The following is a 22,662-nucleotide window of genomic DNA, read 5'->3' on the forward strand; positions in this document are numbered from 1 at the left end:
GTTTCAGCATGGCATCGTGTGTAAAATGGTCCACTTCTTCCCTTTAATTTTCGCTATTTCTCCGCTTGACTTCAGATTGTCAAAATCACACGAAGCGGAGCGATTACGTGATGGTAGTAGTTTATCGCAAGTGTGACCGAACAAAAGTAACAGTGGTTGTAGTCGTATTTACGACCGACTTCATCAGTAAAGACTTCAATTAATTTAGTCGTGATCAGTCTATGTTGATAATATTTGCCATCACCAAAGTGCCGGGGTTTACGAAAAGATATTTATTGCTGGTATACAAGCATCAGTATTCCAGGAACGGAGTGCATCGCGGCGTTGAGCTGTGTGTGTGTGTGGAGGCGGTACGGTCTTCCTCAGGGCCAAGGGCAGGAGATTCAGCTGCTTTGTGTACAGGCGGGCCCGATAAGCAGAGAGCAGCTGACGTAACCACGAGTCAACATTTGGTGCCGAGTGCCTGGACCCTCATACTACAATTCATTATTTCTTTACCTAGAAAGACTCTATACCAAACCGTGTTCTGTAGACTTCTACTCACCTTTCAGCTGAAGGACGTAAGTCTTTGCCTGAGACACACACCTTGCTAATGTTAAAGGTTTTTTGGACTTCCACAGTATTGGATTGCACTTTTCTGGATGCTTCCAGACTGTGACATTTGGCTGATTTGAGAAAATCAGCCAATCAGTTGCAGGTGTAAACGTTTATTAAAAACCCTTGGCCATGGTTTCAACAATTGTAAAATTGTCTTCTTCAGAAGAACATGGACCTATTAAGGGAATTTTATGCATCATCTTAAAAAGAATTATCAGGGTGTAAAGGATGTACAAAACCACGGGATAAACCGAGCGAGGTGACGCAGTGGTTAGCACACTGGACTCTCATTCGGAAGGACGACGGTTCAATCCCGCGTCCGGCCATCCTGATTTACGTTTTCCGTGATTTCCTTAAATCACTCCAGGCAAATCCCGGGATGATTCCTTTGAAAGGGCACGGCCGACTTCCTTCCCCGCCCTTCCCTAATCCGATGAGACCGATGACCTCGCTGTCTGGTCTCCTACCTAAAAACGACCCAAACTGGATAAAAGTGTAATAAACATAAATTACTTACGCGTAAAATGACATTGGCGATGACAAATCAGAGTAAAGGAGCTCATGTTATGTGACGTCGTCCATGTGATCATTAGTAAAACCAAATAAAATCCATTAAAAACATTCCTATTAAAGCTGGCTAAGCGTAAAGTCTTCACATTAAATTGTGTGCACGAAATATGAATCATCGGTAGAGGGCGCTCCTGCTCGAAAACATATGCGCATACCAAACAGATAAATTGTAGATTATCAGTTGCCACGTTATATCGAAAAGAGACGGAAAACTTTAAGGTAGTAAAATGGGGGAAGATGGGAGGTAGGAACGTGGGTATTCGTTAAAAACGAATTCACTGTAGCAAGGTTGATAAACAGAAGAGAGAAAATATTCAAGAAGAAAAATAGAAATTAGACGAGAAAGATTGACAAGTGGGGGCCACCAACGGACTATAACTACCATAACCTTAAAGAAACCGTCGATTCGCATGTTACAGCTGGTCATTTAATATGTTACTATCACTGTTAAGCGTGTGTCTGAAAATTTCCAGTTCTTCACATGAGTTTCATTTCCGGTCTTTAACCTCCTTACACAAAATTACGGTTTCTCCTACATCTTCCACAAGAGTTATCATGTATAAAATTTTCTCAGTAGTTCCATATACTTCGGATGGGGACAATGTTGCAATTGTGGAAACCCTGATCGAGGGTTGTTAATAAACATTTATATATGCAACTGGTTGGCTGATTTTTCTCAGATGATCTATTTATGATCACCATTGCTGAACAGCACTACGTTCAGAATTTTATTTCATATTTGTAATATGTTCCCTGCTTCGGATGGTAATTGTAGAATATAACGGAGTTGACAATGTTTGGATTTTGGATTCAGTGAGAAACAAGTAAAACGCTAGTATCCAATTTTTCGTCCTAAGAGTATGGTTACCCCCGCAAAATTTGTCGTAGCTACTTGTACGTGAGGCTATATTTAAACCGCCATATTAGTTGGTTTTGAAAAAGGTTTAATTACATTAACTGCATGACGTAAGACGATATAATACAGAAAAGCAAACTATAATTTTTCTACTATGTGTTGACACATCATTTAAACACATGGAGCTGTTGGGTCGCTTGTGAAACTAAGATGAGCAGCCGATTCTCTTCGGTTTCTCTTCCCGTTCATTAATGATGTGTTTGTGCCAGACGGAATTCAAACACATACTCGTGTAACGCAGCTACTAACTAAAATTGGAACATTTGCAAACTGCAGGTGAAGTGATCCACATACACCTTAACATATTGGTTCTATCTTTTTGACAGGCTGATTTCAGTTTGAGCAGCAGTGCAAAGGCGTGGTGTCTACAAAACAGTTCATTTTCCTTGCAAATTTCTTCAGTTTACGATTGCCGTTTTTTTGCAGTGGTCTTCTACGAATTATGATTTGAAACATCAGTTCCAGAGTTTAATAGCTACTGACGGATAGCTCAGCGAAACAGTCTCCACGAAAGGCTTCAAACTAGCCATTTCAAAGTATGCGGTCTGAATGCCATGGATCGTTGTTAGTGCTTTCCTGGATCACTTCAGACGTCTCATAACGGTGCTGTTGCTGTTTGCTACGGGGGAAATTCTAGGCCGTTAAGCCGTTTACAGAAAGATTGGAGGGAAGTGTTGCTTTCACTCTCTGCGCGCAGACACTGTAGAATTTGTGTGAAGTTCGTGAGCAAGCGCCTGGATTTTCAGCGCGTTGTTAAAAGTATAAGTTAGGTAACAATGATGCATGTTGAATGTAAACGAAAAAAACTTTTTTCCGAAGGCGAAACTTGGCATCAGCAATACCACTAATTACTGTGCTGATCGTTTTTCCCGTTGTGTTCAGGTAGATACAGCAGCGGAATCAGCGACTTAATATTGCCACAGTTCTTTAGTTCACATGCTCACCGCATTCGTCATTCTTGGTATCAGTTCCACGTTTTCCTGCTCTTGTGAAACATGAAAGATACGATCTTGATACGCTGAATTACCTCACCTTCCCGTTTCTAATAATTCGAAAGTTGATAAGAAAATAGATAAAAGTAGGGGAAACCAGTATGAGGAAATCGGTAGCACATCAGAGCGCAGGGTTAATGTGCAGAAAATATTCAGTGATAACCAGAATTGTGATTAACGGTCTGTTGACACAAATGGCGCACACAGCTGCAGTTCTTTGTTCGTTAGATTAAGCAAGCAGCTGGTGTGCTGCAGACTAGCAACGGCGCCAGATGTACAACTGTAATGACGATGAACTGGCCATGGATCTCTGAAACAGGGCATCAGATATGCACGATAGGTTTGATTCGTGACAAGCATGAACGCCATACGTAACTTGCATTTTCTTGGTCTCTTCAGACTACTTGAGAAAGTTTGTCTCGTGGAATGGACTAGATTGCAATGGCTATGAAGTCCTTCTTGGGGAATCTTTGGGTAAAAAGTTCTTCGGAAACATGGCGCATAAAATGTGGATAAAACTCAAATGTTTCAACGATAGTCTCTATCGCCGTCTGGGTGTTTCCTTGAAAGCACGAAAGTAAATTCGAAAAGGTGCTGTTAAGTGCAGAGAACATCAGTCATGAGTGGATGCAGGTCGCTGGCAACTATACCGCGCCAATAGAGTGCATGGTCTCCTCTGTGACAGCAACTGCCCATAACATAAATAAACTATCTGCATTTGCTCTGTTGGATTCAACCGTGGCAGATGAAGAGCTGTCGGGCTACGATGGTTATGGGATTCATCCATACAGGGTCTTCCAGGATAATTGGTCAATATTCAGGGATACGACAGAAACCACCATTCGAAGGGAAAAACTTCATATGGACATAGGCCAAACTCCGAATGGCTTGGCCGTCCGTTGTGGCCGAGCGGTTCTAAGCACTATAGTCTGGAACCGCGCTGCCGCTACGGTCGCAGGTTCGAATCCTGCCTCGGGCATGGATGAGTGTGATGTCTTTAGGTTAGATAGGTTTAAGTAGTTCTAGGTTCTAGAGGACTGATGACCACAGAAGTTAAGTCCCATAGTGCTCAGAGCCATTTGAACCATTTTGTAGGAGGTTAGGTGTTGAAATGTGGACGCAGGAATATTAGTCTACACTGACATTCGTTGTCCTCTGAATAGTTCAATTAAAAAAGTGTGGAAACATCGGGTCGTAAAGCCGAGCGAGGTGGCGATGCGGTTAGTACACTGGACTTTTATTCGGGAGGACGATGGTTCAAACCCGCGTGCGGCCATCTCGATTTAGAATTTCCGTGATTTCGCTAAAACGCTTCAGACAAATGCCGCGCTGGGACCGATGATTTCGCTGTTTGGTCCCCTCCGTCAAATCAACCAATCAGGACATAAAGTTTGTGACGTGTCGGTGGGAAGACTGTTCGATGCAGGTAAAAAATACCAAACACACTGTCTGATAGTATTAAGCTACGACATGTAAAAATATAGCTGCAAACATGTCCCTCAAAGAAAACGGGGCCCGATGCCAAACCTCGCGGCATTCCATTAACATCTCTAAGAACAAGGATATTTCCTGGCTTCCCAGATTCCCTGGCCTTTCAGCGTGTGACTTCTTCGTCTATGGTTACTTGAAATCTCATACCCTCCAGTGTGACCCACCTCACACTATCCAGGAACCGAAGGACCAAATTAGGAAGAACATTAATCGAATCCCTGTTCCAGTCATGCAAGATGTGATATCTTAACTTCCATAAAAGAGCTGAAGTGTATGTTCAAAAATGGTTCAAATGGCTCTGAGCACTATGGGATTAACATTTGAGGTCATCAGTCCCCTAGAACTTAGAACTACTTAAACCTAAGTAACCTAAGGACATCACACACATCTATGCCCGAGGCAGGACTCGAACCTGCGACCGTAGCGGTCGCTCGGTTCCAGACTGCAGCGCCTAGAACCGCTCGGCCACACCGACCGCCTGAAATGTATGTGAAAGGAGGTGGTGATTCCAGTTTCAAGAGAGTAAGAGAAATCCAGTAAATTATAGACCCACATCATTAACGTCGATATGAATCGGAATTTTGGAATTACCTCGAAGAGGAACGTATATTGACACACAGCCAACACGGGTTTAGAAAACGTCGTCCTTCTGAAACATAACTAACTTTTTACTTATACGAAGTGTTGATTGCTATCGACAAGTGATTTCAAATTGATTTCATATTCTCAGATTTCCAGAAGGCTTTTGACACCGTACCTCACAAGCAGCTTTCAGTCAAGTTGGGTGCTTACGGAATATCGCTTAAATTATGCGACTGAATTCGTGATGGCCGGCCGCTGTGGTCCAGCGGTTCAAGACGCTCAGTCCGGAACCGCGCGACTGCTACGGTCGCAGGTTCGAATCCTGCCTCGGGCATGGATGTGTGTGATGTCCACTCCGCTGCAGAGTGAAAATCTCATTCTGGAAACGTCCTTAGGTTAGTTCGGTTTAAGTAGTTCTAAGTTCTAGAGGACTGATGACCACAGATGTTAAGTCCCATAGTGCTCAGAGCCATTTGAAACATTTTTTTGGATTCGTGATTTCCATTCAGAGGTTACAGTTTGTAGTAACTGACGGAAAAAATCATCGAATAAAACGGACGGAAGTTCTGACGTTCCCAGGGTAGCGCTATAGACCTTCAGCTGTTCTTTACCCACGTAAATGGTTTAGGAGACAATCTGAGAAGCCATCTCAGGGTATTTGCAGATAATGCTGTCGTTTATCGTCTTGTAAAGTAATCAGAAGACCAAAACAAATTGCAAAAAAAAAAGGCTAGATATCTGTATGACGCAAAAATTGGCAATTGAGTTTAAATAATGAAGTGTTGTCATCCAAATGAATGATAAAAAATATTCATTAAACTTCGGTTACTCCAAAACACTGTAAAGTCTAAGAGCCATAAATTCAGTTAAGTACATAGAAATTAGAATTTCGAACAGTTTAAGTTTGAAAGAAAACATAGGAAATGTTGTGGGGAAGTCGAACCAACACACGTACCATAGAGACTGCCTACTCTACGGTTACTCTAGAGGGTTACTTGAACATGATACGGGATTTTGGGTGGACATAATTAAAACAAAGACGTTGCTAGTTGCGACGGGCTCTTCTCACGAAATTTTAATCGCCAACTTTCTCCTCCGAATGCGAAAATACCTTGTTGAAGCAGACCTACTTAGAGAGAATGATCATCATAATAACATACGGGAAATCAGAGCTCGCGCGAAAAGTATAGGTATTGACAAAAAATAAAAACACCTTTATTCGTTCTTACGATTTTATTTTATTTTGTTGCTACCTGTTTCAACGCCTCATTGCGTCATCTTCAGGCCTGCATGCATAAAACATTAAAGATAGCATTATCATCTTATCAATCAAGTTACATAGAAACAGATTAAAATAGAATGAGAACAATGGGAAGAGTCTCCAAATGAAATTATACCGAACATTTGACAGAAAGAATATATTCATCCATTGTCACATGTGTAAAATGTACCATCAGGAATTTCCACTCAATACAATGTACAATTATACTATCTACTAAAACTTCTTTAAATTTCATTCATGATTTTTGACAGTCGGACATGCATTATCTGCACAGCCCCGAAATAACTTACTGCAAGACAAAATAACTGTAAAGGGTGATGAATGGAAGGAAACAAAATTTCACAAAGAAGTAAAAAGAAGAAAAAAGACCTGTGTCGTGTCAAAGTATAAAATGCTTATTTGTGCACATATGAGGAGCATACACTATGTTATATCTATAAAATGAACGTCGAAGACTAGGTATAAACCGAATGTAGGACCCATATGTGTAGAACGTATGAAAGACGCCCTCAAGGAAACTGTTCATGTTGCAAACATTCATATCCAAATGTATCATATATCGTGTACTGCCATGAAACAATCACACACAGGGATACTAAGTAGCCCGCAAGGATGCAGTGGATCATGAGGGATGACTATATATATTAAAAAACCAGAAAAAACTTACTGAGTAGCACACCGCTCAAAAAGTACTCTTGCGTGTTAAACATAAGTGATCACGAGGGAATAATTGAAATATGAAATATATATAGTTCAAATCTTCTGGGTTATTAGGCCGCGTCATGTTTCTTCTAAAATGTAAGTCGTGGACACCAAAAGATCCTGAGGAAGATCCCAGCAGAGGTTTCGAAACGTCGAACATTTTAGAACAAACATGACGCGGCATAATAATCCACAATATTTTAACTACAGTGACAACGGCCACGAAAGCCTGCAGACTTACATAAAATATATAGTTATGAATAAATGGATCGTGTAGATAATGCACGTCCGACTGTCAAATAAAAATCATGAGTAGTATTTAAAGAAGTTTTAATATATAATATAGTTGTACATTTACTGAATGGAAATTCGTGATGGTACATTTTGGATATTGACAATGTATGTATCTCTTCTTTCTGTCAAATTTTCGGTGTAAATTAATTTGTAGAGTCTTTCAATTGTTCTCATTCTGTTTTAATCTATTTCTATGTAACTTGATTGATAAGTTGATAATGCTGTCTTTAATGTTTCATGCATGCAGGCCTGAAGATGACGTAATAAAGTGTTGAAACTGGTAGCGACAAAATAAAATCATAAGGTCGGTTGTAGGTGTTTTTATTTTTTGTGAGGATAGTAAATGGCCGTCGTCCCAGAGACCTCCTGCTAAAAGGATGGACATATAAAAGCATAGGTGTTTTTTTTTTTTTTTTTGCGCTCTGTTCGAGAGTGGAATTCTAGAATTATTGTGAAGGTGGTTCGATAAAACCTCTGCCAGGCACCTAAGCGTGATTTGCAGAATAGCCGTGTAGATGTAATTTTAAATGGCAAGCATTGTGAACCCATGTTGTATACCTTACATGTCTCTGCGAAAAAAATTGTATCGCTGGTGGAAATTTCCAGTTCGCCACTTTCACTGCCGCACCTATTATTACCCGAAAAACTAAGTTCCTACACAGATGTAACTCTGGTGCAATTAAATAAAAATATTTTACTTAGAAGCTCAAGGCGACCTGACATCCCACATCATGGAACACAGGCGCGCTAGACATGGTTCAAATGGTTCTGAGCACTATGGGACAACATCTGAGGTCATCAGTCCACTAGAACTTAGGACTACTTAAACCTAACTAACATAAGGACATCACACACATCCATGCCCGAGGCAGGATTCTAACCTGCGACCGAACAGTCTCGCAGTTCCGGACTGAAGTGCCTAGAACCGCACGGCCACAGCGGCCGGCGCGCGCTAGAAAGCCAAGAAATATATATATATATATATATATATATATATATATATATATATATATATATATATATATATAGACAGACAGATAGAGAGAGAGAGAGAGAGAAAGAGAGAGAGAGACAGAGAGAGAGAGAGAGAGAGAGAGAGAGAGAGAGAGAGAGAGAGAGAGAGAGAGAGAGAGGGTTATATATTGTTCCTTGAAGTTCTCAGCTCTGTCCACCTCCACCGTAAGCGCTTGATGGCCTCCGCTTGTAACTTAAGTGCTACACAGTGTAAATGAATTGAGACAAAAGTGGGGCAATGAACTCTGTGGGAGTTGGGAAGCGGGCTATCGATTCGGCGGCCAGACGGTGTCTGGCAAGTTTGCAGGGATACAGAATGGTGCAGCAGTCTGGACCCGCCAGCGGAGGTCAGGCAGATAAAAAAAGTCTGTCAGGCAGCAGGTCAGCATGTCTCGCCACCGCAGAACCCGTTCCGCAGTACCCTAGGCGGAGCAGAGCTGCCTGGTCTGGGTTCGTGTTGCAGGCGGGGGAAGCTGCGCGTACAGTACTGCTCACTGGAACAGGAGCACACGGAGTAGTCCGCTGAATTACAGGCCCATACCACTAAAGTCGATTTGCAGTAGGATTTTTGAACATGTGCTGTGTTCGCACATTATGAACTACCTCGAAGAAAACGATTTATTGACAAACAGCCAACACGGATTCAGAAAGTATCGTTCTCGTGAAACACAGGCAGCTTTTTATTCTCACGACGTAATGAGTGCTATCGACAGGAGATACAAAACAGTCAATATTTTTAGATTTCCCTAAGTATTTTGACAACGTTCCTCTCAAGCTACTTCTAATGAAATTGCGTTCCTGCGAAGTGTAGTCTCAGTTGCGCGATTGGATTCGTGATTTCCTGTCAGAAAGGCTGCAATCCGTAGTAATCGACAGAAAGTCACGAGCAAAACAGAAATCATATCTGCCGCTTCCCAACTGAGTGTTGCAGAACCCCTGGTGTTCTTAATCTACGTAAACAGATTTAGGAGGTAATCAAAATATCCACGGGTGTACGGCCGGTCTATAGTGTCCAACGGGCACAATATTTCGGCGGTCAAACATGTCGCCATCATCAGGTGAACTGACGGACTGAGCTCCTGTGAACGTGCCGGCACGGAGATCCGTACGCTATGGCTGCCCCTGCCGGTCTATAGTGTCCAACGGGCAAAATATTTCGGCGATCAAACATGTCGCCATCATCAGGTGAACTGACGGACTGAGCTCCTGTGAACGAGCCGGCACGGAGATCCGTACGCTATTGCTGCCCCTGCCGGTCTATAGTGTCCAACGGGCACAATATTTCGGCGATCAAACATGTCGCCATCATCAGGTGAACTGAAGGACTGAGCTCCTGTGAACGTGCCGGCACGGAGGTCCGTACGCTATGGCTGCCCTGCTCAGGGGCAGCCATAGCGTACGGACCTCCGTGCCGGCACGTTCACAGGAGCTCAGTCCTTCAGTTCACCTGATGATGGCGACATGTTTGATCGCCGAAATATTGTGCCCGTTGGACACTATAGACCGGCAGTACACCCGTGGATATTTTGATTATCAAATACGCCGGGAGAAACTCAAGAATCACATCAGATTTAGGAGGTAATCTGAACAGCCCTCGTACTAGGAACCCCTCGAGTGCGAGGTCGCAAAACGCCAATGGTGTTTACGGCATCCGACACCCTACATGTTGTCTGCGATGCAACCACAGTATTGACTGCTAACGGCAGCAAGGGGCGGGTTGGAGATATCCAGTGAAGAGTACACAATGAGGGTAAGGAAGATAGTTGAATTCTTAGTAGACGAGTATCTCACAACAGTTCTACAATGCTAGTGGTGTTCATAGAAAGCAGAGAAATGGCAACGTTAAACAAATCAAACCTTGCATTATATCTAAAACAGCTGGAGAAGTTGGCCTTTCGTAGGAAAGGAATTTAAGTAATTTCGCAGAGAGCGAATGAAGTAACAGCTGTGGAAGATGAGCCATTGGGATGTGTGATATCGTACACGCCCGACTGTGCAGGCAACGTACATGAGGAATGCGATGATGGCGATACGTGATTCACAAGTGATACTGAAACACATGTCGAGCCATGTAGTTCGTCAGACAGGAAGTCACAGTCTCATGGTCAGCCAGCCATGGTCATCAGCTGTCTTGTTCCGATCTCTTCTACATGTTTCTTGCGTCTCTCTGTGATTTTCTTGTCCGATTTTGTCCATTTTAGTGTTCGTTACCCTTCTGTCATTCTTGAGGTATCTCCTTTCTTCCAGCTGTTTTTTGTATGTCTCGATTATTTTACTCCCATCCTTGTGGAATTATTTTAATCGGAACGAGGGACCGATGAACTAACAGTTTGATCCCTCCCCTCTTTTAAACAAACAAACAAACCAACCAACCAATCAACCAATCAACCAACCAACCAGGAAGCCACAAATCCCGTCTCCAAGGAAACGTAATAAAGAACAATCGTTCAAGAAGCGGGTACTAAACAAAATTACTTACATCCAGGATCATCGGCAGCATAGTAAAAAAAGTTACAAACAGATTTCGAATAAGGCCGCAGCAATATAACCGTGTATTGCATAGGAAGAACTGCGGATACTAGGGATGACAAGGCGCACTTGTTACAAAAACTAGTGTTTGCGCGTTTCAAGAATGCTCGATAAAATTCACAGGATGTGCATGATAGTGACCTACTACGTTATGCACATCAAATGCGGCGCGACTTAGATTACAGTGATTTCAGGGGAAGCGATAACTTCAAACAGTGCTACAGACGGAAGACATAAGAGAACGAAATTTCTAACGAAGCGTCAAACTTTAGTGGATTCTTTTAAAGTGTAATTCAAATAAGGTTATTAGATGCAAAATGAATCGTCTTGCTACGCGACAATACGCGTCGAATGACACGAGAAATAGCCCCGGATTGTTGAAGAGGTTCAGCTACTGACAAATCTTAGTCGGAACTCGCGTGGATTCTTTCACAAAGTCCACCCTCTAGCAGGGGAATAATGAAAGTGCACACGCAACATTTGGTTTCCAAGCAGAGCAACGCAGTGAGGCGGTCTTCTACCACTACGATTTCTATTTGGCCTTTTCTAAAACTTTATTATGTCGCTTTCTTCGCTGTTTATTCAGTAAAAAGTTTGCTATTGCTGTTGAACTAAGTCTCCGATGAGCTAGACCTGAAACTTCCGACATAGCGCAGAACTTAATGATGATGCAAAATTAACCCACTTTCGTGTCGGTTGTGTGGCGTAGGGTACTTTGTGTAAGACTACTATTCCCCTTTTTTCTGTTGCACTTGAGAATGTTTGTGGTAAGAACGGTTGCTGGTGAGTTCCCGTGTAAGGTCGAATCTCTCGAATTTTTGTCTCAGATGTCGTCTTGCGGGATTAGTGTAGATGGAAGCCACGTATTGGTGCAGTGAATGAAGAGAAATCGTAAGCATTCTGAAATTCACAACATGTCTCTGCTGTAATCTTATCAAAATGTTGGAAATCGACTGAAAAATTTCACACACAAAAGACTAAGAAGCAGAAAATAATAATTTGAATAAAATGTTGAAAATCGACTGAAAAATTTCACACACAAAAGACTAAGAAGCAGAAAATAATTATTTGAATAAAATTTCTCAGTATGAAGTTTTTAAAACAGACTAAAAAGTATAAAATTTCTCCTAGCCCGTACAGATTACTAACCCCTTACAGACAGTCCTCAAAATTTGAGTTTCTACATTTGAAACAGCTATGGAAATACTTGAACTTAGAACGAAAAACATGCGACACATGCAGCACATGATTTATGTATAAGTACACTTCTGGAAATTGAAATAAGAACACCGTGAATTCATTGTCCCAGGAAGGGGAAACTTTATTGACACATTCCTGGGGTCAGATACATCACATGATCACACTGACAGAACCACAGGCACATAGACACAGGCAACAGAGCATGCACAATGTCGGCACTAGTACAGTGTATATCCACCTTTCGCAGCAATGCAGGCTGCTATTCTCCCATGGAGACGATCGTAGAGATGCTGGATGTAGTCCTGTGGAACGGCTTGCCATGCCATTTCCACCTGGCGCCTCAGTTGGACCAGCGTTCGTGCTGAACGCGCAGACCGCGTGAGACGACGCTTCATCCAGTCCCAAACATGCTCAATGGGGGACAGATCCAGAGATCTTGCTGGCAAGGGTAGTTGACTTACACCTTCTAGAGCACATTGGGTGGCACGGGATACATTCGGACGTGCATTGTCCTGTTGGAACAGCAAGCTCCCTTGCCGGTCTAGGAATGGTAGAACGATGGGTTCGATGACGGTTTGGATGTACCGTGCACTATTCAGTGTCCCCTCGACGATTACCAGAGGTGTACGACCAGTGTAGGAGATCGCTCCCCACACCATGATGCCGGGTGTTGGCCCTGTGTGCCTCGGTCGTATGCAGTCCTGATTGTGGCGCTCACCTGCACGGCGCCAAACACGCATATGACCATCATTGGCACCAAGGCAGAAGCGACTCTCATCGCTGAAGACGACACGTCTCCATTCGTCCCTCCATTCACGCCTGTCGCGACACCACTGGAGGCGGGCTGCACGATGTTGGGATGTGAGTGGAAGACGGCCTAACGGTGTGCGGGACCGTAGCCCAGCTTCATGGAGACGGTTGCGAATGGCCCTCGCCGATACCCCAGGAGCAACAGTGTCCCTAATTTGCTGGGAAGTGGCGGTGCGGTCCCCTACGGCACTGTGTAGGATCCTACGGTCTTGGCGTGCATCCGTGCGTCGCTACGGTCCGGTCCCAGGTCGAAGGGCACGTGCACCTTCGCCGACCACTGGCGACAACATCGATGTACTGTGGAGACCTCACGCCCCACGTGTTGAGCAATTCGGCGGTACGTCCACCTAGCCTCCCGCATGGCCACTATACGCCCTCGCTCAAAGTCCATCAACTGCACATACGGTTCACGTCCACGCTGTCGCGGCATGCTACCAGTGTTAAAGACTGCGATGGAGCTCCATATGCCACGGCAAACTGGCTGACACTGACGGCGGCGGTGCACAAATGCTGCGTAGCTAGCGCCATTCGACGGCCAACACCGAGGTTCCTGGTGTGTCCGCTGTGCCGTGCGTGTGATCATTGCTTGTACAGCCCTCTCGCAGTGTCCGGAGCAAGTATGGTGGGTCTGACACACCGGTGTCAATGTGTTCTTTTTTCCATTTCCAGGAGTGTAGTTCACCACCTTACTATTGTCTAGCTCATGTGCCCCGCATTACCTGTTCTAAATTGCTATTAAAATTTAACAAGAAAAAATGTTCAGATTATCTGTATGGGGCTGAGATAAATTATTTTATATTTTTTAGACCGCCTTAAAAGCTTATATTAAAAACGTTTTTATTTAATTAATTGGTTTAATGACAGCTAATCTTCGCATCAGAAATTGTTGCCATGTGCTGGGAGACTTGACAATGCCTATTTGCCCTCCAGAACTTTGGGAACATAATCGCAAAAGATATGCAACATAAGATTATGCAGTCACTTTTCCTGCTGAACATTCACTATTGCAAAATCATTCCACACAGTACAAGTAATGAATCACTGGACAGCTCGAGCTAACCAAGAACGGGTGTTTGTAACATTTGTTTGACTGTGCCATTGCTTCATACGCCCAGTTAGGATGGCGAGACAAGTTGATGATGACCAAGCACTGTCTATTTTGTTGGGTCCTCAGTGTGCATGCACTCCAGTACCTCATACCGCATATCTAGGACCGTGCTGTGCCTGTGCACAAAACAAAACCATTAGCAGACTCCTCAGTTGTTGCTATCTGTCTCTAGAACAGCTATCCTACACTGGGCACATAATTTAATGCCCTGCTGCGTTTAAGAAAAGCTGAAACAGTTCTGTCTGACAACGTTTTCTCAGAAAGATTGTGTATTTAGCTGGTTCTCTCTGAATGACAGAAAAGCAAATGGTTCCATCTTTCAATAAGTATTTTCTCTTTTCAATTCAGTCAGACATACTACTTTCTCTCCTCATTACTAGTTTTGTGTGGTGTTTACTTTCTCTGTCCCCCCCCCCCCCTCCCCCAACTACATTATTCACATTTCTGCTAGTTACTTGAATTCGTTTAGCTGCCAGCAATTCATCTTCGTTTTACTTTTCACAAACATAAATTAGTTACTTTCCGTCAACATTTCCTCTGTTCATTATTTTTGAGTGTCAGAATTCATATTCTATATAAGCATTCATGTAACATGCTTGTCATGAGTACAAAGTAAAATACATCGAATTATTGTTTAAAGAGAGGTGCTGATGAACCTAATATTATCAGTATCTGTTACATTTATAAAATCTCTAATACGTGTGTGTGAAAAATTAAATGAAATGATCGTATGGCATTGTTCGCCGGGAGGCCCCATGCGAGGAAGTTTGGCTGCCATATTGCAAGTCCTTTCTAGTTGACATCACTTTGGTGACTTACAAGTCAATGATGATGAAATGATGATGAAGAACACACAATACTCAGTCACCACGAGGCAGAGAAAATCCCTGACCCCACTGGGAATCGAACCCAGGACCCCATGTGTGTTAAGCGACAATGCTATCGCAAGACCACAAGCTGTGGGCTGTGTGTGTGTGTATATATATGTATATATATATATATATATATATATATATATATATATATATATATATATATATATATATATATATATATATATATCACATCTACTACCAAACCCCTGTATCAATTGCAAATCAATTTGACTCAGAAACAGCGGGCTTCAAGAGTATCAGAACTGTGGAATTTATAGCCTCCTGGCTCCAGTAGGAGTGGAAATACAGGCAAAAATGTGTTCTTCCAGGTCCTGCATTACAGGCCTGTTGTGTGGCAACATTATTGGCCACATATCAGAGGCATGGAAAATTTTTCCAGTCCCTGACATATAGGCTGCCCTGCATAACAGGTGTGTCTCGAGAGTAGTATTGGCCTGGTTTATGGAACTGTATTGCAGAGATGACATGTGCTGATGAGCATGGCTGCAGACAGGTTGAGATGAATAGTGGATGGAGACTGACACAATGAGTGGGAGAAGGAACTGGAGAGAGAGAGAGAGAGAGAGAGAGAGAGAGAGAGAGAGAGAGAGAGAGAGAGAGAGAGAGAGAGAGGCGGGGGGGGGGGGAGAGGAGAGGGAGATTCGTGAGGCAGGTGGAAGGTGTTGAGGGGTGGTGGATGGGTAGCAAAGGAAGAAGGGAGGTGGAGAGAGAGAGAGAGAGGGGGGGGGGGAGAAGAATATGGTCAGAGGGAGGGGGAAGATAGGGTTACAGAGGAGGATGGAAGAAATGGATAGAAAGAGGGAGGAAGAGATGAAGAGACTGTGAGGGTGGGGATGAGGAGAAGTAGTAGGGTGAGATGGCCAGACAGAGGGAGGAACAGGCGGACTTAGAGGGAGGAGGAGGTGTGTTTCAATATGAGCCGAATGCATATGGGAGAGTTCTGCTATCTGTATGTACTTCCACTTGAAGCACCACAGGGCTTTGCCCATCTGACTTCTAGGATGGCTAATGAGTGATTTAGCTTAGCTTTTATTGATTTGTCCAGGCGATTGTTTGTATGTATGGCTGTATGTCCGTATCTGTTATTCCCTAAATTGTCTGGTTATTGTGGATATTGTCCTTTTACTCGAAGCGTTGGTGTACTCTGTGCCTAGCTGATGAATTAGTTGGTGGGTTGAAGTCCTTTCATAGAAAGTTACCGACTTTCTTTTAATGTGTGTGAGGATAGATGGTTCATCTATTAATTCTTTGATATGTGTATTGGGCGTATATCTATAGGCTTCTGCTATGGTACGGAGGATGCGGTTTAGGAGATTTTGGAGTTTGTGCAGATGGGTGTCTTCCGTCATTGACCAAACTTCTGAACCATATAATATAGTGGGGGAGGATAGCAGCTCGGGGGCGAAACTGCGGGGAAAAGGCTAGTAAATAGTCAGCTGAGAAAGGCAATACAGCCATGATTTAATAACGAACGTGAATATCTTAAACGTCTCGACAACGCGATTAGTGCGTCCCCTTCGTTAGCACCTTGAAATACGCGGTAAAAGGGGTTTTAGCTACAGCTGTAGGATGCAGGAGAAAGCGGTAATGACTGTTCTGAGAACGATCGCAGCGGCTATCAGATTTGCATATCACGACGCTGCAGCCAAATCTCGTCCGGCCCGTCCTGCTTACTTTTTCTTTCCTTTTATGTCGAAGTTTCTCTGTGAGCCGTGCTCCAGAACCAGCGAAATTATTCTGACTGAACGCTGCGATATCGCTCCGTCGCTCCGTCGCTGCGCCTCTAGGTGGCCACGTTCTGAGCTGCCTCGTCAGTCAGGTTTATATTGCCGTGACTACAGAACTGTACGGTAGATTCACTCATACCGTTTCCTCTATCGCGGTCAAATACACCATTAAAGCAATGGAGAGTTTTTCTGTTTCCTTTTGTGCTTTTAATTTGCAGCAGGAGACGACGATTTTTACAGCTTTCAGGAGGTCATAAAATATTTATCTTAATCCGATGTTACATTTGGTGATGAGGTGGTTCAAAAATGGTTCAAATGGCTCTGAGCACTATGGGACTCAACTACTGTGGTCATCAGTCCCCTAGAACTTAGAACTACTTAAACCTAACTAACCTAAGGACATCATACACATCCATGCCCGAGGCAGGATTCGAACCTGCGACCGTAGCAGTCGCACGGTTCCGGACTGCGCGCCTTGAACCGTGAGACCACCGCGGCCGGCGATGAGGTGGTAATATTCTTCGAATCAACTATCGTATCTTGCTCAGTTTCCATCTACATCTACACTATCAGATCAAAAGTATCCGGGCACCTGTCTGAAAATGACTTAAAACTTCGTGGCGCCCTCCAACGGTAATGCTGGAATTCAATATTGTGTTGCCCCAACCTTAGCCTTGATGACACCTTGCACTCTCGCATGCATACGTTCAATCAGGTGCTAGAAGATTTCTTGGGGAATGACAGCCCGTTCTTCTGAGTGCTGCTCTGAGGAGAGGTATCGATGTCGGTCGGTGAGACCTGGTACGAAGTCGGCGTTCCAAAACATCCCAAAGATGTTCCATAGGATTCAGGTCAGGACTCTGTGCAGGCCAGTCTACTACAGGGATGTTATTATCGTGTAACCACTCCGTCACAGACCGTGCATTATGAACAGGCGCTCTCTCGTGTTGAAAGATTCTATTGTCATCTCCGAATTGCTATTCAACAGTGGGAAGCTAGAAGGTGCTTAAAACATCAATGTAGGCCTGTGCTGTGATAGTGCCGCGCCAGACAACAAGCGGGGCAAGCTCCCTCCATAAAAACATGACCCCACCATAACACCATCGCCTCCGAATTTTATTGTCGGCACTACACATGCTGGCAATGTCGTTCACCGGGCATTCGCCATACCTACACCCTGCCATCGGATCGCCACGTTGTGTACCGTGATTCGCCATTTCACACAACGTTTTTCCACTGTTCAATCGTCCAATGTTTACGCACCTTGCACCAAGCGAGTTGTCGATCGTTTCTTACCGACGTGATTTGTGACTTACGAGCAGCCGCTCGACCATGAAGTACGTTTTCTCACCTCCTGTCTAACTGTCGTAGAACTTGCAGTGGATCCTGATGCTGTTTGGAATTTCCATGCGATGGTCTGGATAGATGTCTGCGTATTACACATAACTACCGTCATCAGCTGTCGGCGGTCTCTTGTCAGTCAACAGACGAGGTCGGCCTGTACGCTATTGTGCTGTACGTGTCCCTTCACGCTTCCACTTCACTATCACATCGGAAACAGTGGACCTACGGATGTTTAGGAGCGTGGAAATCTCGCGTACAGACTTATGACGTAAATGTAATCTAGTCACTTGACCACGTTCGAAGTCAGTGTTCCGCGGAGCTCCCCATTCTGCTCTCACGATGTCTAATGACTACTGAGGTCGCTAACGTGGAGTACCTGGCAGTAGGTGGCAGCACAATGCACTTAATATGAAAAAAACGTATGTATTTGGTGTCCGGATACTTTTGATCACATACTGTAAATGACTACTCTAAATTCAAACTAAAGTTCTCGCAGAGGGTTTGTCGAAACACTTTCACACTATTTCGCTACAGCTCCTCTCTCAAATAGCGCTCGCGAGAAACGAGCACTTACACCTTCCCGTGTGACCACTACTTTCTCCTGTATTATTACAATGTTCATTTCTCCCTTAGTAGGTGAGTGTCTACAAAATCTAACATTCGGAGAAGAACGTTGGAGAACGAAATTTCGCCGCAACGAAAACCGCGCATGTCTTAATGATAGTCACCCCAACTAGCGTTCCAGATCCGTCACTATCATTCTGCACAGTAGTCCCCTGCAGAGGACGAACAAGTGTTGTGTAGGTAGTATCTTCAGCAGATATGTTGCAACTTCAAGGTGTTCTACCAATAAACTAGGGAATACTTTCCCGACAACATTATCTGTGTGATCGTTTTCATTAGATACTACAATGTTCTCGTAAATGTTTCATGGGTCGTGGTATCCTTACAGGCCTATGGAATGCTGGGTTGCCGTCAGTAACTGCTACTACGGTAACTGGTCAAATTTAGTACAAGTCAGGCATACGAAATTCTGGTGCCTTAACTACACGACGTGGCATACATTTTTATTATGAGATGTTCCTAAAATTCAAAAGTGAACAAAAAATTGCTGTTGGTTCTAAAGGCGATTTTCATGTGGTAGTCTGGCTACTGGTGCTCGTGGGACTCACTCTTGATTTACGTGAAATGATTCGCAGTGGCGAATACGAATAACCAGCGGTACAAGAGAATGACAACGAAAATACTTCAGCCGGCCGGTGTGGCCGAGCGGTTCTAAGCGCTTCAGTTTGGAACCGCGTGACCGCTACGGTCGCAGGTTCGAATCCTGCCTCGGGCACGGATGTGTGTGATGTCACTGAGTTAGTTAGGTTTAAGTAGTTTTAAGTTCTAGGGGACTGATGACCTCCGAAGTTAAGTCCCATAGTGCTCAGAGCCATTTGAACAATTTTTTTGAAAATACTTCGCAGGCAGTGCAATGTCTTATTTATCACCTGATTCCAGACAGCGACTTCCAACTAAAATGTCCTCCTTTGTACCGTAATTACATAATGTGTGTAAGAGTACAGGTTGTGACGCAGCAACGACGATATAGGTGACTTTGTGTCTGGCCGTGGGTCATGAACGGATGGCCAAACTGGTTAAGGCGACTGGTCGCGTAAAGCTGGAAAGCCGGCCGGGGTGGCCGAGCGGTTCTAGGCGCTACAGTCTGGAACTGCGAGACCGCTACGGTCGCAGGTTCGAATACTGGCTCGGGCACGGATGTGTGTGATGTCCTTAGGTTAGTTAGGTTCAAGTAGTTCTAAGATCTAGGGGACTGACGACCTCAGAAGTTAAGTCCCATAGTGCCAAGAGCCATTTGAACAAAGCTGGAAATCCGGGTTCGAGCCCCCGTCTGGCACAAATTTTCGTTGTCGTCATTCCGCTTGTACAGCTGTTTCTTCGTTTTCGCAGCTGCGAATACATTTTACGTATTTCGTAATGGTTGTAGTCGCCGCAGTGCCTCTTCCTTCGGACATGAATGCATTTCCGAAGGAACACAGGCACTGCAATATTGTATTCTTGAGTTCTACTAGTGTGTTTGTAATCCCCACCAGGTCGTATTAAAGAAATATAGCGAAGCAGTTCAGGGGGCGGTCGATTGGTAATAGTCGATAATTAAGTAATTACAGAATGTTCGTCAGCGTAGATGGAAATCCTTAGAGGAAATGCGCACTTTTATCGCAAACTCTGTTAATGTTCGGATAACCGGCATTTGCGACAGACTGTAGAACGTCTCTGCTGCTTCCAATAACACGTACGTAATGACTATAACGATACTACATGGGAGAGTGACACTTCTTGGCAAATTAAAAATACGTGCAGGACTGCGAAGTGAAACTGATACCTTTGCCTTCACGGTCAAGCTCTACAAAGTACACTATCCATGCTGGGATAGTCGGTAGAACGATTGGACACGGAAGGCAAATGTCTCAGGTTCGAATCAAGATCCTGCATACAGTTTTAATCTGCCAGAAATTTCCAGATAAGCTGCCGAGTGGAGATACACTTTGGTAAGGAGATTATTTAGTACAGTTTTTTCTTGTTTGTTCCGACTCTCTTAGTGCACTGCAAGTGGTTCACCAAATGTATCCGGTAGACCCGCTGATTCAGCTCATCCATGACTCCTTACAGCGGCTCCAACATCGTGGCAAGGTGATCTTTTGCTGGGTACCTGGCCAAGTTGGGATACAGAGTAACGACATGGCTGCCAAAGCTGCCAATGAAGCATGTTGGGATGGTGCTGTCCATCAATGTCCCATCCCGTTGCATGCGATTATCTCATATTCTGACAGATGCATCATGCGTCAGTGGGAGATTGAATGGTTGCAGGTGTCAGACAACAAACTGTAGTCACTCAACCCAACCACAAAAGCTTGGCGGACTTCGTGTTAGCCGCGCCGCTGGAAGGAGGTTTTGCTAACCAGACTGCGCATCGGGCCCTTTCACACATAGCTTCCTCCTCTGGGGGGAGGGTCCACCTTTCTGTGAAGTTCGTGGCGTGTCGCTTTCAGTTCAGAATGTTGTGGCTACGTGTGTCCTATACAATGATAATAGGGCAGCCTTTGGTCTCGCTGGAGATCTGCCCAACGTCCTCGCAGGTACCAGTGTTAACAGAGTGGTGAAATTTTGTGAACTATCAAGCCTGAACTGCTCTGCATGTGGGGACAGACTTCGTCACCCTCCCCCCCCCCCCCCCCCCCCTCCCCAAATGAGATTTCCTGTTGATTTTTCGTCAGGGAGCTGATGGCCGTGATGTCGAGCTCCCCCTCAACCAGACTCATCATCATATTTCGTACAGTGGAATATGGGCTATTATTTTCCGACACTCCGTTTACGCAAAATAGGGAATTAAGTTCAACAGTGTTCCCTCTGCTATGCATCGTACAGTGGCTTGCAAAGTATTAAGTTCGTAGCAGTTTTTGCATAACTGTAATAAACACACGTCACAGAGAGTCAGTCATCAAAATTATATTCTCGTTCACTAGTCTGCCAACCCTGGGATAACTTTTCGATTCCACGTCTGTACAAATCACATGGATTTGAGCCGAAGAACTCGAGCCATGCTCGGAGCATATTTTCATCCGGAAAGGAATTTCGTTGAAAATTGTTAGATACTGAGTGGAAAAGGCTGCAAGATCAGATGAGCAAGGTGGGTGCGGAATGACTTCCCAACCCAACTCTTGTGTAGTGATTTTGTTAGACTGGCAGATTGCGTTACCGTGGAGTAGCATCACATCACGCAGTCTTCCTGGTCGTTGTTCTAGGTTTGCGTCTGCGACGTCTCAGTTGTTGACAACAAATGTCAGCAGTTCCGCCTGTACCGCGGAGAAGCAGTTCACTGTGTACCACGCCATCACTGTTCCACCAGATGCATGACATTTTTAGTGGATGCTCGCAGATCCTTGTACAGGTATCTGCTGCTTCGTTTTAGCTCAATCACTCCTTTCTTTCTTTTATGTTAGCATAAAAACCCCATTTCTCGTCATCAACCACGTTACAGGTCAGTTGATAACGAGCAAACAGAAATGCACAATGTGTTTTTGCTTACAGCATGTTGTGCCCAAATACCGAATTTTTCACCTTCCCCAATGTATCCAAATGTCGCACGATGGTGAAATGACAGTTAATCACATTTACCTGTTATCGAGAACACCGACGTCGATCATTGTGGATTAATGAGTGTAAAATTTCCTCATGAAACTCCGAAACTCTTCCTGAACGTGGGAAGTCACTAATGTCAAAACGTTTGTCTTTAAAACGAGAAAACCATACTCTTGCCTAGATCTGTTCAATGGCATTACCTCCAGGCACGACGCAAACGTTTCTGGCTGGCTCTGCTGCTGTCTTCTCTCTACTGAACTCAAACAGAAGTTAACCGTGGATTTACTTTCTAAATCTTTTCTTTAAGAATTTACTTGATTTACTAGCGATTCACCAAGAACATTAGCACACTATGTGAGCGTGGAAGTAGTTGCCAAGGAGTAACTGATGGAAAAAAATTAAATTTCAACCAATGGAAATTTTATTCATATAAGCCTTTTCAAAAACAAATTTAAAATTTATAAG

General features: G+C 44.0%; 1 protein-coding gene across 1 annotated transcript in view; it reads left to right on the forward strand.

Moving 5' to 3' along the window:
• LOC126278145 (tubulin beta chain-like) overlaps positions 1-22,662 on the forward strand; it is a 92,354-nt gene that overhangs the window by 3,756 nt on the left and 65,936 nt on the right. The gene's annotated exons all lie outside the window — the stretch shown is intronic.

Source organism: Schistocerca gregaria, chromosome 6, assembly GCF_023897955.1.
Source record: "Schistocerca gregaria isolate iqSchGreg1 chromosome 6, iqSchGreg1.2, whole genome shotgun sequence".
In the NCBI taxonomy this organism is placed as follows: domain Eukaryota; kingdom Metazoa; phylum Arthropoda; class Insecta; order Orthoptera; family Acrididae; genus Schistocerca; species Schistocerca gregaria.